Source organism: Pseudophryne corroboree, unplaced genomic scaffold (genome assembly GCF_028390025.1).
Source record: "Pseudophryne corroboree isolate aPseCor3 unplaced genomic scaffold, aPseCor3.hap2 scaffold_143, whole genome shotgun sequence".
Taxonomy (NCBI): domain Eukaryota; kingdom Metazoa; phylum Chordata; class Amphibia; order Anura; family Myobatrachidae; genus Pseudophryne; species Pseudophryne corroboree.
Genome location: NW_026968057.1, coordinates 657,895 through 665,456, shown reverse-complemented (window position 1 = coordinate 665,456; position 7,562 = coordinate 657,895).

Here is a 7,562-nt window from a genome sequence, read left to right as displayed (position 1 = left end):
ACTTACGGTACCATTGGATTTACAGATATTTTCTTGCAATACACTATGGGGGTCATTCTGAGTTGATTGTTTGCTAGCAGTTTTTAGCAGCCTTAAAACGGTGGAGTTAACATATCTCACGTGGAAGGTGGTCATGTTATTAGCCTTGGCTTCGGCTAGGCGAGTGTCGGAATTAGCGGCTTTGTCACATAAAAGCCCATATTTGGTGTTCCATGTGGATAGAGCGGAATTGCGGACCCGTCCTCAATTCCTACCAAAAGTGGTCTCATCTTTTCATATGAACCAACCTATTGTGGTGCCTTTGGCTATGTGTGACTTGGAGGATTCCGAGTTACTTGATGTGGTCAGGGCTTTGAAAATTTACGTGGCCAGGACTGCTAGAGTCAGGAAAACTGAAGCGCTGTTTGTCCTGTATGCAACCAACAAGATTGGTGCCCCTGCTTCAAAGCAGGCTATTGCTCGCTGGATTTGTAACACGATTCAGCAAGCGCATTCTATGGCTGGATTGCAGTTACAGAAATCGGTCTAGGCCCATTCCACGAGGAAAGTGGGCTCTTCTTGGGCGGCTGCCCGAGGGGTCTCGGCACTACAGCTGTGTCGAGCTGCTACTTGGCCAGGTTCAAACACCTTTTCAAAATACTATAAGTTTGATACCCTGGCTGAGGAGGAACTCATGTTTGCTCAATCGGTGCTGCAGAGTCATCCGCACTCTCCCGCCCGTTTTGGAGCTTTGGTATAATCCCCATGGTCCTTACGGAGTCCCCAGCATCCTCTAGGACGTTAGAGAAAATAAGATTTTAAACCTACCGGTAAATCTTTTTCTCGTAGTCCGTAGAGGATGCTGGGCGCCCGTCCCAAGTGCGGACTACTTCTGCAATACTTGTATATAGTTAATGCTTCAATAAGGGTTATGTTATAGTTGCATCGGTCCTGCACTGATGCTACAGTATGTTGTTTTTTCGTACTCATAACTGGGTAGTTTATCACAAGTTATACGGTGTGATTGGTGTGGCTGGTATGAATCTTGCCCTGGATTAACAAAATCCTTTCCTCATACTGTCAGTCTCCTCTGGGCACAGTTACTCTAACTGTGGCATAGAGGGGCATAGAGGGAGGAGCCAGTGCACACCCAGAACTAAAGTCTTTCTTAAAGTGCCCATGTCTCCTGCGGAGCCCGTCTATCCCCATGGTCCTTACGGAGTCCCCAGCATCCTCTACGGACTACGAGAAAAAGATTTACCGGTAGGTTTAAAATCTTATTTTCTACTTTATTCTTTTCTATCCTAGTTTATTCAGACCAACTCTCATCCAAGGAGTTTGATATTCTACTACCTGCATGCAATTTAAATTGCTTAAATTGTTTATATGGTTGATTTGTCCTTCACAATCCATAATCTGCAACTTGGATGTACTTGTGTCATTGAAAATCTTATAATAAAAATGTTTATATATTGAAAAAAAAAGTTATAAGACATATGCATTCAATATTTGAAGAAACAAAATAAAATAAAGCTATGTATTGGGTTTCACTAACAAGCACATTGGAAGACTTGACTACTGTTAAAAGACATGCATTACATGGTATAGAGCCACAAACCACAATGTAGTAAAATAAAAACAAACTTACATGTGTATCAAACCTATGTGAGGCTTACATTGATAGTGCAAGATCAACACTCTATCAACTGTGCAAACTAGACTGCACATAAATGCCATAAAATTTATCTGAGATTTTAGTAAATAAGGCCCGTTGCTGTCCGGGTCACACAGCCGTCACGGCCCGCCCCCATACGGTCCGGTCATGTCTGCGTTGTCCTGACTGTGCCCCCAAAATGGCGGCACAACGCCGCTGGCCCGACTCCTCCTGCCCAGTGACCGCCTCTGCCTGTCAATCAGACAGAGGCGCTCACTGGGCAGAGATGCTGATCGCATCTCTGGCATGTGCCGGTGCACTGTGGCACCAGCACACACGCACTTCAGACCTGATCTCCTGTTGTGTGAATATGCACAGCAGGGATCAGGTCTTAATTAGGCCCTATATACAGCTGTCAGTAAAGCAGGGATGTGCTGCTGCCAGTGAGGCAGGGATGTTCTGCTGTCAGTGAAGCAGTGATGTGCTGCTGTCAGTGAAGCAGTGATGTGCTGCTGTCAGCGAGGCAGTGATGTGCTGCTGTCAGCGAGGCAGGGATGTGCTGCTATAAGTGAGGCAGGGATGTGCTGCCGTCAATGAGGCAGGGATGTGCTGCCGTCAATGTTGCAGGGATGTGTTGCTGTCAACGTTGCAGGGATGTGCTGCTGTCAGTGAAGCAGGAATGTGCTGCTGCAGTGAGGCAGAGATATGCTGCCCACTATCTCCCTATCACCCCTGCCTGAGTCACACACTTTCCCTGTCACCCCTGCCTCAGTTACCCACTATCTCCCAGTCACCGCTGCCTCAGTCAACCACTATACCTGTGACCCCTGCCTCAGTCACCCACTATCCCTGTCACCCCTGCCTCAGTCACCCACTGTCACCCTATCACCCCTGCTTCAGTCACCCACTATCCCTGTCAACCCTGCCTCAGTCTCTTACTGTCCCTGTCACCCCTGCCACAGTCATCCACTATCTCCCTATCATCCCTGCCTTATTCATTTATTATCCCTGTCACCCACTTTCTTCCCATACTTACCCAACCCCTTCCTATCACCCCTCCCTCAGTAACCCACTATCTCCCTGTCACCCCTGCCTCAGTCACCCACTATCACTGTCACCCCTGCATCAGTCACCCACTATCTCCCAGTCACCCCGGCTTCAGTCACCCACTATCTCCCACTCATACATGCTTCAGTCACCCACTATCTCCCAGTCATCCCTGCCTCAGTCACCTACTGACACCAGTGCAGATATTTCTGCTGCAGCCTCTCCACTCTCCAGCGTGAACGTCCTGACGACTGAGGAAATCCGCTTTCCAGTTGAGGACTCCGGGAATGAACACTGCCGATATTGCTGGCAGATGACGTTCTACCCAACTGAGGATTTTTTTATACTTCCAGCTTTGCCATGCAGTTTCGAGTGCCGACTTGATGATTTGTGTACACTACCGTGGTGGCGTTGTCCGATTGTACTTGAACAGGCCTGTTCTGTACTAGAGGCAGGGCCAGTATCAATGAATTGAACACTGCCCGCAATTCCAGAATGTTTATCGGGAGGAGAGATTCCTCCCTGGTCCACCGATGGTGAAGGGTCGTCATCACGGCCATGACCTTGGTGAATTTCCGAGGTGCCGTGGCCAAACCAGAAGGCAGGACCTGAAATCCAAAAACTAACCAGGCACAACACTGCTTAGCTTCCAACATCAGATGAGATTGGACATATCCAGTGTGATGCGGCTGTAGATGATTTTTGCTGTTTCTAACTTCTACATCAATGAATAAGTTTCAAAATAGAATGCATCAAGAGAACGGTGTTGGTAGTATAAAACTACCTACAGCACCTGGTATTCCCAGGTGGTCTCACATCCAAGAACAAACCAGGCCTAAGATCAGGTGATATTGGGCATATACAGTGTGGTGTGGCTGTAGATGAACTTAGTGGTTTCTGTTAGAGTTCTTCTACTTCTAACTACTAGTACATAAATGAATAAGCGGCCGATTTATTAAACCTGGTGGAATGATAAAGTACCAGCCAATCAGCTCCTAATTGCCATGTCACAGGCTGGGTTTGAAAAATGACAGTTAGGAGCTGACTGGCTGGTACTTTATCACCTTGCACTTTATCAGTTCACCAGGCTTAATAGATCTGCCCCAATGTTTCAAAATGGAATGCATCAAGAGAACGGTGTTGGTATTGTAAAAATACACACAGCTCCTGGTATTTCCTGGTGGTCTCCCATCCAAGTACTAAAACCAGGACCAACACTGCTCAGCTTCCATGATCAGGAGAGATTGGGCAAATCCAGTGTGCTGTGGCTGTAGATGAGCTGGTGGTTTCTGCTAGAGCTTTTCTACTTCTAACTTCTGGTACATAAAAGAATACGTGTAAAAATTAAATGTACCAAGAAAAGGGTGTTGGTAGTTTAAAAACACCTAAAGAATCTGATAATACATGGATGGGAGACTGCTTGGTAGTAACAAAGTCCAATACTGCTTTGCTTCAAAGATCAAATGAGATTGGGCATATCCAGTGTGGTGTGGCTTTAGATAAGCTTTGTGGTTTCTGTTAGAGCTCTTCTACTTCTAACTACTGGTACATTAATGAATATGTATAAGGTTGTAGTTTATCCAATATGCCTTTACTACCTTACCTTCCCCCCCCCTCCCCTCCCCTCCTTATAGCTTCCTTTGTTCTCTCCTCCTCGTGTGTGCGTTATTTGTTTTCTCATACGTCCTAGAGGATGCAGGGATCACATTAAGAACCATGGGGTATAGACGGGATCCGCAGGAGACATGGGCACTTTAAGACTTTCAAAGGGTGTGAACTGTCTCCTCCCTCTATGCCCCTCCTCCAGACTCCAGTTTTAGAATTGTGCCCAGTGAGACTGGATGCACTACAGGGGAGCTCTACTGAGTTTCTCTGAAAAGACTTATGTTAGTTTTTCTTATTTTCAGGGAGGCTGCTGGCAACAGTCTCCCTGCTTCGTGGGACTTAGGGGAGAGAAGTATGACCAACTTCTAGTGAGTTCAATGGCTCTACTTCTGGCTGACAGGACACCATTAGCTCCTGAGGGTGCTGATCGCTGGGTACGCCTAGATGCCCACTCCCGTAGCCTGCCGTCACCCCCTTACAGAGCCAGAAGTCAGAAGACAGGCGAGTAGCAGAAGAACAGATGGCATTCTGAGGTACCACGCAGCGAGCGGAATGCTGTGCGCCATGCTCCCACACAAACACAGGCACTGCAGGGTGCAGGGCGTGGGGGGAGGGCACCCTGGGCAGCATAAATTCCTCACAAAAGGCTGGCAAAAGTGGACATTAGTGCCTGTGCACTGTCCTTACCCCACCAGCGTAATTAATTATTTGTTTCTGAGCGGGACAGAAGCGTGCCATTACAGCGGCGGGGCTTCTTCCTCACCTCACCAGCACATCTAAAGAGCGTTACAAGTCTATCACTATAGAGTTTATTATTTCCCAGACTGTGTACTTTTGACGCTGGGTTGTGAGCTAAAAAATCCCATCTGTCCCTCTGACATATTTACTGTAGGTCTATCCCCCATAAGCCGATGTGTCTGTGGGTACTTGGTACATGTGTGTCAACATGTCGGTGGCTGAATGTTTTTCCCAAGAGGAAACTATATTAGGAATGCAGACATATGATGGTGGCCCTGTTGGCACCACCAATAACTGACTGGGTGAAAGTTTCAGTAATATCAGAGTGAGGTTGGATAAATCTGTGTCCCAGACACAGACGTAGAGAAAAGATGTGATGTTCATGGCTATGCTTCTTTTCCCTCAGGCCCCGCAAAAATGTTATTTTGCCCAGTTACTACACACTGATACTGACTCGGTGTCACGAACCGGTCTCTCACCTCTGCGGGTTCTGGGGTTCATCCATTGCCAGTGCGGTTGCTTGTGGTGCTGTGCGCCCGTGTGGGGACACGGCGTGATCAATGGCACAGGTGATGCAGAGTCTGGGAACTGTGAGTGCGGGGACCAAATGGCCTAAGGCACTGCGGTGTGTCTGCTGTATAGGAGGTGGCCATGTTGGAGACCAAATAGCTAATACAGAGCACTTGTGAAAACACCTGTGGGCAGGTGTAAGCCAATCCCGTGCTTGTGCTGCCTTTAAGTAGGCTGGGATTATGTTACTCTGGGCCAGTGCTTTGTTGTATCAAAGCTGTGCTCTAGCTCTGAACTCTCTCCGTGCATTCCTGTGTGATTCCCGTGGTCCAGATATCGCCTCCGTTCCCAGAGGTCCGTTTGCAGCCTTCACTGCCAAAGATCTACCGGCTCTCCATTGTGCTATCAGTCAATTGCACACCTATTGGAAATACTTGGATTCCCAGTGTCCTGCATGAGGTTACCTTGTCAGTCTGCCTATCCTACAAAGTCTGCAGGATCTCATTTCTCTCAGCTGTTCGTTTGTTCAACTCTGCATTTAACCCATTCATCACCTTGTCTTCTACTACAGTTTCACAGTGATCTCCGGAACCCGCAAGTAACCCAATTCAGTACCTTTTGCTATGTTGTCATTACAAGGATAATTCATCACAGTCTCTCAGTTAACTCTCAAAGCTTCATTGCTAATCCTTACAGTTATCTCTTCATGTCTGCATTATCCAGTTAATAACATTCTACAGTTCAGCATCAAAGTTTGTTTATATTTGCTATGTTGTCATAACAAGGATAATTCTTCACAGTCTCTCAGTTAACTCTCAAAACTCCATTGCAAATCCTTACAGTTATCTCTTCATGTCTGCATTATCCAGTTAATAACATTCTACAGTTCAGCATCAAAGTTTGTTTATATTTGCTATGTTGTCATAACAAGGATAATTCTTCACAGTCTCTCAGTTAACTCTCAAAACTCCATTGCAAATCCTTACAGTTATCTCTTCATGTCTGCATTATCCAGTTAATCACATTCTGCAGTTCTGCATCAAAGCTTGTTTATATTTGGACAATCCAACATTTATTCATCAGCTTGTTTTGCATATGTTTCCATGAACATTTCTTTTATTTATTTTTGAGTTTTCTCTTGCATATTATTCCTGCAATACTTCAGTATAATATGATGATTACCAACTTGTCAGTTAACCCTTTACTGAATTATTATTTTGAATAAATATATGAATCGGAACTTTCTTCGTCCTCCCTGCTTTCTTCATAGCCCAGCACCTACACCTGTGGTTGGTTCCGGGTTAACGGATTCACAAAAACACCCGGGCCTGACAGTAAGCACTGGCCACATGGATCCGTCAAGTGACCAATTCGCAGGAGGCGGTGCTACGTCAGATATCCTTTCCCGTCTGGAAAATCAGGAGTCTATACAGACACAAATAGTGCAGTTTATGCAAACTATGGCAGACCGTTTAGAGACTCTTCATACGGCTATTAAAACGTTCCAAGTCCAGAGTCCAACCCTGGATGTCCCAGTTACCACTACAGCTTCTCCTGTGACGCTACCTACGTCCCGCTTGCAGTTACCCTCTCCGAGTAAGTTTGACGGAACCCCAAAACTTTGCAGAGGATTCCTGAATCAATGCGAGATCCAGTTCGAACTGTTGTCCTCCAGTTTCCCATCAGCTCGTTCTAAAGTTGCATATATTATTGCCCTCCTCTCCGGTCAGGCTCTGGAGTGGGCATCACCATTATGGGAGAGAGGTGATCCTATCCTCTCTAATTACAAAGAGTTCGTATCTTCCTTCCGGAGAATCTTTGACGAACCAGGCAGGACCACCTCAGCATCCTTGGAGATTCTCCGTCTACGTCAAGGTTTACGTCCTGTCAGTCAATATATTATTCAGTTTCGCACGTTGTCTTCAGAGTTAAACTGGAATGAGGAGGCCCTGATCGCCGCGTTTTGGAATGGACTTTCAGAGAGAATCAAGGATGATTTAACTATCCGGGATGTGCCAATTAAACTGGA